Source organism: Grammomys surdaster, unplaced genomic scaffold, assembly GCF_004785775.1.
Source record: "Grammomys surdaster isolate TR1022 unplaced genomic scaffold, NIH_TR_1.0 174, whole genome shotgun sequence".
Taxonomy (NCBI): domain Eukaryota; kingdom Metazoa; phylum Chordata; class Mammalia; order Rodentia; family Muridae; genus Grammomys; species Grammomys surdaster.
The window spans coordinates 2,228,257-2,239,070 of record NW_021604622.1 but is presented as its reverse complement, the minus strand read 5'-3'; the positions used below and the strand labels follow the sequence as shown (position 1 = coordinate 2,239,070).

The 10,814-nt window shown below is 43.0% G+C and overlaps 1 protein-coding gene across 4 annotated transcripts in view; it reads right to left on the bottom strand.

Moving 5' to 3' along the window:
* The window catches only part of Dab2 (DAB adaptor protein 2), a 51,764-nt gene extending 51,475 nt beyond the window's left edge, over positions 1-289 (bottom strand). For all 4 annotated transcript variants that reach the window (XM_028767545.1, XM_028767547.1, XM_028767546.1 and 1 more), the window contains exon 1: positions 87-289. The gene's annotated coding sequence lies outside the window, so the exon portion shown is untranslated. The remainder of the gene's footprint in view (positions 1-86) is intronic.
* Between the last annotated feature and the right edge of the window lie 10,525 nt (positions 290-10,814).

The window sequence follows — 10,814 nt, the reverse complement described above, 5'->3', positions numbered from 1 at the left end:
AGAAAGAAAGAAAGAAAGAAAGAAAGAAAGAAAGAAAGAAAGAAAGAAGAGGAACCGAAGGGACGGGGGATGGCAGAGCTACTCACAGACTAGCTAGTGCCTCTGCGGAGCCAGCATGACTTCCCCGCGCCGGGAGCCTCCAGGCTGCAGCTCCGAGGACGCGGAGGGCCCCGCTTAAATAGCCGCCGGCCGGGAGCCTCGGAGCCGCGCGGCCACTCCCGGGTAGAGATATGGTTCTAATCAGATGCTGGCGCTGAGGACTCTCCAGGAATGTGGCGGCGGGATGTTTTTGCTGCCTCGGCTTGGTAACTCCCCCTCAACGTGTCTGCCGAGTCTTCCAAACTTAACTGTTTATTAACTCGAGCTTAAAGCCACGGAGACCGGCGCCTCCTTGCGCTCCGTGCGCCCGGCCAGCTGGGGGCGATCGCAGGGACCCGGAGACAGACAGGAGCGTGCACATAACCCCGGCCAGGAACCCCACACTGCCTCGGGGCAGAAAGGGTGCACATAAGGACAGGAAAAGGGAAACTCTGGAGGAAAGGGATGGGATCCTCTGAGCTGCGTTTCACAGATTCGTTCCCTGGATTGCCTCTTCGAGTGGTGTGGCACGCGAACTCATCCTAAACCGCCCGGGGCTTTGGAACAAAGACCTGCCTTTACTCCTGACTTTCCCTACAAGGGAAGATGGGTCCGAGGGCCAATCTGTCCTTTCTAAAGCTGGGCATGTGACTGGATTGTTACCTTTAAAGAAAACTATTATTCTTTAATTGTGAATGTGCCTAAATAGGAGGGAAATTTATGTGTGCCCGTGTTAAAAGATGCACTTATATTGCGTGAACATATTCTCTCTGTTAAACTGACCTAAATAAAATAAGTTAGCATCCATATAACCCATATAAACACGTTATATGCTGGAGTTCCTTTCAATGTATATCCACCCACACGTAGATAACATGTCAGTTTCTACAGCATTTCTAATCCCTTCTTGAAAATATTGAGATATGAGAATAGGTATTGGAAACTTTTCCATCGATGTTCAGCTGTGGATGGCTCGGCAGAGCAGACCTCGGGAATCCTATACAGTCTCACTATTTCTTTTCTGCACATTTTAAAGTCAGGGGCAATTGTTAAATAGCCACAGAAACAGTGGTGCTTTTTAAGGACTTAAGAAATTAAGCTTTGAGACGATTCCCTTCCCCCACGTTCTCCTTTCCCCTCCCCCCACTTCCTCCTTCCCCGCCCCCTTCTTCCTACTTCCCCTCCCCCTTCCTCTTCCTCCTCCCCCACTTTCTTAGTTTATTCAGTCCTTTTTTTCTTATTCTTCCTCCTTTTGTCTGTTTTTCCTTCTGCTCCCCCTCTCCCTCCCTCTCACCCCTGCCCCCCTCCCCCGCTGGAAGCAGAATGCACTGACTATGAAACTGACAAAATGTGACTTGGATGGAAATGGGTTATTGATTTTATTGAGTAAGCAACACAATGGATTTGCATTTTACCACTGAGAACCGAGGGTTCAAATCGGGCTTATGGCACACCAAGGATGTATTTTGTGGTTCATGCCTAGCCCCAGCTGCAAAACCACTGTAATTTGAGGTAGCTCCATGTGAGTGGCAGTTTCTGCTTGCAAGTAGGTCAGGCTTGGAACAACTCTTCTGCAGGGAGAGTAAGAGACACAGAACAACACAGCTGGTCAAGATGCTGCCCCTCCTGACCTCTGGTTTCCCTCCACACCTGGGTGTGCAGAGTAAAGGCGTGTGTGTGTGTGTGTGTGTGTGTGTGTGTGTGCTTCCAATATTCCTCTGAGGTAATTGTCTATGATTAAAAAAAAAAAGATTTTCTGTTAATGATAAAGGGTCTACTTTTCAGTTCCATGATAACACCAGACATAGGTGTGAACTTTGATTTTTGTTTAGCTCTGAGAACATAACACGTTGATTCTAAAATCCAGTAGTCTAGAGAAACGGTGTCATTTAAAAAGGTTCAAAAATAAGGGGAAAAAAAAGGTAGTTCATTCAAGCAAACGGGGGCTTTGATAATACAAAAGAAACAAGTCTAAAACCAAGCATGTTTATTTCTCACCGTGGAAGTGGTCACTTAGGCCTTCATCTTTATCTATATAGTTGGAAAATTATTGTCAAAGTATGATAACTTGTTCCCACTAGATGGAAGGGATTTGCCCTAGAAACCAGAGAAAGAAAATAATTCCATCTACTGTGAACTGCAGTGTGAAGAGAAGATGCGGACCCAGGGAGTTCATTTGTGAGTTTCGGCCTCAAAGTGGCTGCTTAAAATTTGTTTTATACAGAAATCTAAAGAGCCTACAGTAGAGAGTTCTGGTTTTAAAGTGTATTTTTATATCTCTAGGGTGCTGATATTGGTCTTGGCAGTAGTTCAATGTCCTGCTCACATTATGTAGGGGGAAATAAAAATAAATTTAACTCTTTTTATCCCAGGAGGTGCTGTTTCCTGCCACATCTAAGTTGTTAACTTTTCAGTAAGTCGAAAATGAATATCTCCCCATAAGTTAAAAAACAAAACAGAACAAAAAACAAACAAAAAAAAAACCACCAAAGCCCACCCCGATCCCGATGTTCATCACCACCAAAATTTGTTTAGAAAATTAAGGCAGAAAAAAATTAAATGCAGTTTTTGAAAAACCAAGGTCCCCACATAAGGACAGTCATTTGCACAAAACCTGCCTGTGGTGGGGTGGAGTGGAGTCTGGACTGTGCTCCCAGCCTAGAAAGGGGTAGTTAATCCCGTGACAGTGTGCTGAAGAATGCATGGTTTATTATTAAAGTAATCTCTTAAGATTTTCCTGGAATGTGCTTTTGCAGCAGCTCTGCCTATGCAGGCTATCCTATGTATGCCTCTCTTCCACGATTAAACTGTTGATTCTTAGCTCAAAAGTCTGGCCCTTTTGCTCCTACACCTCACTCCTGCTCCTTCCTCTAGTGCTCAGGCTGTCCTTAAACTGCCCAGTTTGAATTGTGCTATTTTCCGTGAACGATAAACTGTATTCTGGGTGCTGGCCTCAAGGGAACTGTCCCGCTTCTCTGCTTGTTGGACACATTGAGCTGTTCAAACCAAACAAAGCAAGTATGGCAAGATTGGATATGTCTGTAGTCCTACCTATTCTAGAGACTGAGGCAGGAGAATAATTAAGTCCAAGAGGTAAAAACTATCAAAGAAGAATGGATTGAGATTCATCTGGTAAAATCCTTCTTTCTTCGTTTCAAAAAAAAAAAAATTTTTTTTTTTTTTAAATAAAGGCTGTCAAGTGAGAGAGGGAAAGAAAAGAAAAAAAAAATCCCCCAAAGCAAGCAAACAAACAAAAGGGTTGTTGTTTCTACAAAAAGCCCCTTGCCCTCCGCTAATCCTAAATATTTAACACTGAAGAAAACCAGATCCCATCAGATTCAGCTGCTGACAGGGGTAACCAAATATTGGGAGTTGGTCTTTGTTTTTGTTATCCATTCATCCTCATCTATCTCTGCTTTCTTCCTCCCTCCCTCCCCATTCTTTCTCCTTCCCCCTCTCCCTCCTTCCCCCCTCTCTGTCCCTCTGTCTCTGCCTTTATCTCTCTCTCAGATATTTTCTGAACCTTGGAAGATGGTTTTTGTTTGTTTGTTTGTTTGTTTGTCTTTCTGGTTTCTGACGTTTGTTTTCTTCTTAGATCCCTTCTGATGCCACAGGATTCAATCTTTTTGCATGTGGCATGTAGTAATAGTGAAATTCTGATGTCAGACACTAGAATACTTGGGGGAACTGGAACACCATGAAATGAAGGACATTTAACATTCAGTATTGGCCCAGCAAGATGGTACTGTCTGCAAAGCCTGACAACTGGAATCCCAGCCCCAGGACCCACTCACATGATAGGAAAGAACTGACTCTTCTTGGTTCCACACACATGTGCAAGTGCACATGCATGCACATGCACACACGCATGAACGTGCACATGGATACACATACACACACAAAAAAAATACAATTCACTATCATATATTTATATAACCGAACACACTCTACTACCTGTACACTTGTATATAATGTCGAGCAATAGAGTACCTTAATATGAATTGTCACTCAAATAAATATTGTTTTATTTATTAACAAGTAAGCCAATGTGAGCTATCAAAAATAAAAAGACACCATTGCAAATAAAATGATAAAATGCACACAATCCAGCAAGAATGTTGATAGCAACCACTTAGCCCATTTTCTCACTTATGAGGAAGAATCTGTGAACCACACAGAAAGCAAGTACAATAGGCAAGGATGCTGATTGCTTTATTGTTCATAGGAATATGAAGCTGAGAACAATGTCCATCAGCAGGAAGGAATTACGTTATGGTTCACACAAGGTGTTGAGTCACATGCCACCTTTTAAAAGACCAAATTGAAGCTGAGTCTTAGAGTTTAGAAGCTTTACTATCAGGTTTTGCTGGGTGATAAAAGCAGAAACCAGGGGAATTTGAAGAATTTCTATTTTAGTGATAAAAAATAGCAACACCTATATGTATAGTGTTGTATATGTATATGGATGTGTGCTGAGGATTATAAAGGAATAGAAACTAGGCTGAGACACAGATCGCCAGAGCTCTGGTAGAGAGGGAAGCCATTGAGGCGAGAGAAATGCGTGAGAGCCAGGTACAAAGGTGAAGAAAATAGAGTTGTCCACAGACAGAGGTGCATCGGTGCATCGCAGTGCAATATGTGCAATCCAGGAAAAGTTTATAATCTGATTTACGATAAGAAAAAGAAGGGATGCAGGAGAAATTCCCCTCAAAGCATCCTTATGAAGGTACAGTCCTAGGTCTTTCAATGAAGGATGGAGAGGTAGCTTGGTGGATAAGAGTGTTTGTTATGTAAGCATGAAGATTTGAGTTTGAATCTCCACTATCCATAGAACAAACAAACAATAACAAGACAGGCTTGCCTGGCTGTGCATGCTTGCTATTAGAGCCTTAGGGGATGGGAAATAGAGACAGGCAGATACTAAGAGCTCTGTGGCCATTAAGCCTAGCTGAAACAGAGTTTACAGTTCTCTATGTCTGTCCACGGGCACACACACTCCCAGACACACATACACACATCCTACACACACACACACACACATCACACACACTTACACCACAACACACACTCTCAGAGTATCCATTACTATTCCTAAGGGCACCCAGACTTTAGCATTCGCAATAGTACAATAGTCACCCTGGAAACCATCTTTGAAAGGTTGCCTCCTGGGTGCAGGCTTAGGGATCCCAGGTGTATGAAGTACCTAGAATCTATTGCTCAATAGCACTTTGGTGTGGTTCTTCTGAGGTTTGGGGGCCAACACATTGATAAGCACTAACCCCCCCGCCCCCCATGAGGTCAAGAGGAAATTGATTTTGTTGTTCCCTGTGGGATGGGAAGAATGGAGAAGAAGGATACTCCTACACAATCAAAGAACCATGGTTTTGGTTTTGGTTTTTGGTTTTTGGTTTGTTTTGTTTTTTTTCCTCTTTGGCTCTCTGAAGCCCCGGGCAGGCTCCTGGCTCAGGTGATGGCTTCTGTCTCTGCCCCCTTACCTGTCAATGTTTGTTTTCAAGAAAAGGAGCTGATGGTAGCTGTTTGTGTCGACATAAACCCACAGGTTTATGTTTTCCGCTCTGGCCCTTGCTATGGAATAACAGACACTGCTCAAAGTTCAAGGCTCCCAGACATATTTGTAAGACATGGAAGGAGTTGGGAAACAATTGTCAACTCTGTCTTGTTCCCAATTTAAAACTGACAGGAAAAGAGATCAACTAATAGACTTCTACTGTGGGGGACAGTTTCGTTTTCTCTGAAGTTGTACTGTATTTTGATCTCAAAGCGCCCAATAGCTGTTTGAAAATTGAAACTGTGTTAGAGACACAATAGCCTCCAGGATTTAACAGGGGAGGCCAGAAGTTGGGATCAGATCTGGGACTGATCTACGTTCTACATCTGAAAGGCAAGCCATCTAGGAATATATAGAGGAGACCCCCGTCTAAAGGGTAGTGACACTGTTTGGCTGAGATTAATAGTATGTTCTACTTTTCAGGGACCCAATTGTAAAATAGTTGTTCCCCTATCTTCTGTTACTATTTTGGCTTTTGGTGAGAATCCAGAAAAATCCACACTCATGAAAGGATTCTAGGATGATAAAAGTGAGATAAATAATACAGAAAAAGACGTGAAACCAGAATTTTTCCTCACAAAGGTCTTGATTATTAGAAATTATTTCCAGGTGGTGGTAGTAGATACTTTTAATCCCAGCACTCAGGAGGAAGAAGTAGATGGATGTCTGAATTTGAAGCCAGTCTGGTCTACAGAGCAAATTTCAGAACAGTCAGAGCTACACAGAGAAATGTGTCTCAACAAAGATTTGTTGTAAAGAGAGAAAATAATATTTCCAGCACTAATACCACACACCCAATCCTTACGAAGCAGTGTACTTTTGTAACTAGAACTGAAAGTTGGGCTGACCTCATGAGATGAGTGACCCTAAACTCCAGCTTGTTGTCACAGTGATGAGGATTACTTTAACAGAATAGTTTCGTGTGTGAGGGAGGGGAATGTGTAAATATCACTGAAATGGGCATATTCAAATAAAGGACAGCATCCTTGAGGGATGGCCTCATCTACTGCCACTGTGAAGAATGGGGCCCAATTGTCCACAGCCCTTCAGTTTAATCCAAACAATTTTGACGGATCCCAGCAAGGTGCATCCTGGACTACCTTAGTCACTTCAGCTCTGAGATACAACAGCCACTTTTGAATCTAGAACCAAAGCCACATGAAGCACTCATTCAAAGACTGGAAAGGCACTTTAAAAAAAAAAATTGAGAAGTGATCTCTCCATGCTACCAGAATGGGCCTCAAACTCCTGGAGTCAAGTAATCCCCTGCCTCCCTGCCTTAGGGCTAAGACTGCAGGACATACTATTGATCCCAGCCAAAAGATGTCACTACCCTTTGGATGCCGGTCTCAGCTACATATTCCTAGCTGGTTGTTCTGGAACTCATTATATGGAGGAGACCAGCATTAAACTTGAAGCATTTTCTCTGTTCCTGTCTGTCTCATCTGCTGGAATTACACGCGTGTACCACCACACTCAATTTACAGTCACTTCATAATTAGAAAGTGGAAATAAGATACTTTTTGTACTCCAGAGTTATTTAGCTCCCCCAATGTTTAGAAACACAGGTGTGTGTGTGTGTGTGTGTGTGTGTGTGTGTGTGTGCACATTTCCTAGGAAAAGTACTCTATAGCTTTTACTAGGTCATCAAAGGACCTCATAGTATAAAATAAAGTTAAACTCCGCAATACTGAAGGTTTATGGCCACTCCACATTCTTTCTGCCCATTTTTAACGGAAGATTTTTATCTGGGTCTTTTGTTCTCCTGTGATATGTGTCCTCACAACACACGGTCAAACAGGTTAGTTCAAGTATTCTTGTTCCTAAGCACAAACACCTTGATTTACTTCTTTTCACAGAGACAAAGGCAGTGCTAGGATACAACCCACATCCTTGAATAATGTAGAATTATTCTGCTCTTACCAATATGGACAGACCATAATTCTAGTGGTCAGCAGATTTTAGAGTTCATAGTATCCTGTGTTTATCTGTCCAAACTTAGAAAAGAGTTTCCTTACACGAGAAAGACAATGCCAAGTGAAAGGGTGTCCACAGCAGAGCCACTGGGACAGTGAGAGGACACTCACATCAATAAGAACTGCCAAGAGCCATCCAGATGTAGCCTTATCATAATGAGCATGGACAGCTAGGACCAGGCTGACTTCAGGCCTATGTGGCAGGTTGAGAAAGAATCGTGTAAACCTCCTTCTGAGTGTGTGAAGGTTTGTCATGAGAAGTGGATTCTACCCACACACAACCCCCCGTCCTCATTCACAGACAGAAACATGAACTGAATTGACTAATGCTTCTCTAAAAAATAATTTCTTCTTAGTGCCTCAGAATGTTTCTTCTTTGGAAATAGTGTCTTTGCAGGTATGGTTTGTGAGAATGAACTCACTCGCAGTCCATTCTGCGAAGCCTCTCATGTATTATATACTGCTCTTTGGTTAGAATGCCTTGCTGTTTTATTATATTGTATTTTCAATTTAGGATACTTCTAGGAACCATATGCTGAGGTATGAATCCCAGCTCTGGGGCTTAGCAATCTTATGGAATAGTGCTTATTTTTAAAAAGAGAGATACTGAAGCCTCTTCCCAGTATGCTATCAGATTAGATAAGCTAAAGCACCTAAAGGGTTAACAGTAGTTCTGAGCACCTAGTTCTAGGCTGATGACACTGTAACATTTTTCCAACATTTGAAGTTTGAAAAATGTCAAGTACATTTGAAAACAATTTTACCCCTAAGCCCACAAATTTCACTTTTCAAACAGCCTCGGGAGAATTCCCATTCGTTTTTCTAGAAACGTGTTTAAGAATTCTACTGGAGCAGGATGGCACATTCTTGTAATTCCTGTACCAGGGAGGTGGAGGCAGGAAGATCAGGAATTTAAGGCCAGCCTTACCCACGTGGCAGGGTCAAGGCCAGCCTAAGTTACATGATACTCTGTCTCAAAAAACTAGAAAAAAAAATAACTAGCAAAAAGCAAGAACAGCTTGAGTGTGGTAACAGAAAACAGAAATAAACTGTGGTGCTGTGGTGCACTGTCCGCTGGAGACACCTTCGATATCCTCACTATGGCGGCAGTGGTGTAGACGGAGCCTCTGAGCTGTTTGTGTTAGCACAGAATGAGTAGGCAGACCAAGGTACAGAGGGACACAGGTAAGGCATTATTCCATTTGCATGTGGTTTAAAATACAAAAAACAATAACTTAGCAGTTCAGATATTCATACGCACCACATAAAATGGAGTTGATCAATAGAAGCTTGAAAGAGTTTAGATAGAGATGGAAGTGGTGTCGAGTGGAATGTGGAGAGAGATGCAGGGAGCGACACAAGGGGAGACACACAGAGACACACACACACAGACACACAGGGGGGAGATACACAGGGAAAGACACACAGGGGGAGCCACTCAGAAAGACAGAGAGCATTACTCAATTCAAAAATCTGATTTCTAGTAGATTTAGAATATAGACCTGGTGTGTTCTTTTCTCTTTGTATGTGTTTCTGAGCGTTTTAGAACCCAGAGTCTCATGCATGATACGTGCAATGGATCGCCGAGCAATGGATCGCCGAGCTACCCCTCTATGCTGCAGCTCTGCCAGCATCTATCCTGGGCACACAGACAACCACTCTTGTTCCTTCTGCTTTGTGCTATTTAAAAGATGGCTTCCGTGAGAAAGTGGGAACTGCACAGTCATTTCTAAAAATTAATTTGAAGTATATTGATTCAAATGCTAGCTTTACCTATCAGGCTAAAGAAATCGAAAGCATGAGGGAGCAAGTCACGTGATCTCACTCCAATCAAACCCAGCTAAACCCAGCCAAATCCAGCATGCAGCCCATTCTACAGAACAAATGTCTGCTTCTCCAGCCACCCAGGGCATCAACCAAAGGGAACAGAGAGGAAGCAAAACCATGCAACTTTGTGTCTTGCAGAATCTAACCAATTGCTAGAAGGCATTTTTTGAGAAGGAGAAATCGAAACATAAGTAGATACTAAGGTTTATTATTAATATGTCATATTTACATATTAGAGACATAGTGGATTTGTGGGTGAAATGAGACAGTCGATTCCACCTCTATTCTGGGACTGAACCCGGCCAGGGCTTTGCTGAACCTTACCACTGAGCTAAATCCCTAGCCCTTGAACCCTTGAAGTTTCAAATGCCCTCCCCCACCCCGAAAATCTAAAGGAAACAGAGGAGAAGGAAAAAAAATAGGAAAACAAACAAAAACACACTTGAGACTGGCAAAGCAGAGTGATCGATGTACGTCCATTGGACTTAACGTATAATTCTGTTTTTGTTTATAACCAAAGTGTTCTGTAATAGGAAATCAAGAGCATGCTGCTTCCCATGGAGATTCTCTCTCTCTCTCTCTTTCTCTCTCTCTCTCTCTCTCTCTCTCTCCCTCTCTCTCTCTCTCCGGCCGTCCCGCCCGCTCTCCCTCCCTCTCTCTCTCTCTTGTTCCTTTTCATTTTCTACCTGCTAGCTGCTGCTGAGTTATCAGCTGGACGCTAGAGATAAATTTGTAACCTCATTCTTTAGATTTGTGTTTGTCTCTTTCCTGTGTCTCCTTCACCCTTGGAGTTTGAATGTGTGCAGAGGAGCACCTCCTGGGGTGAGGGATGAATAAGGTGGTATTAATCATTCAACATCAGATCTTATCAGAACGTGCAGGCTAAGCCCCTTGGGCGCCCCTATGCTCCTGAAGTACTTGTTTCTCTGGGTTACTGATTTCAGGTTGAAGTCAGGTGATTTGCGAAATGACCCAGGCTTTCCGGTCCGGTTTAAGCCACTGTGAGTGAGGAGAACAAATAGGTCCAAAGTTTGTTGGTTCCTGGGCCTTAGGAAGAGGCCAGCCAGCGTCGCTGTCATGTGCTTGTCTGATTAGACATTCCAGAGTCTGTTTTTCCGCCTTTCAGGCTTCGGGAAGTCAGGACACCTGTGTACAGAGCAAGTTCCAAGAAGCCCGGCTTTCTGAGGCATCTTTGGAAATCCGGGCTCTACGTTTTGACTGTGTCGCGGACATTTTTGTCTCTTGTTGCATAAATGTCAAAAGTACCTGTATGGCGGAACAGGAACAGGAAGCAGATAGAACTTGGAGACACCTTTCCTTTCTTTCTTTCTTTCTTTCTTTCTTTCTTTCTTTCTTTCTTTCTT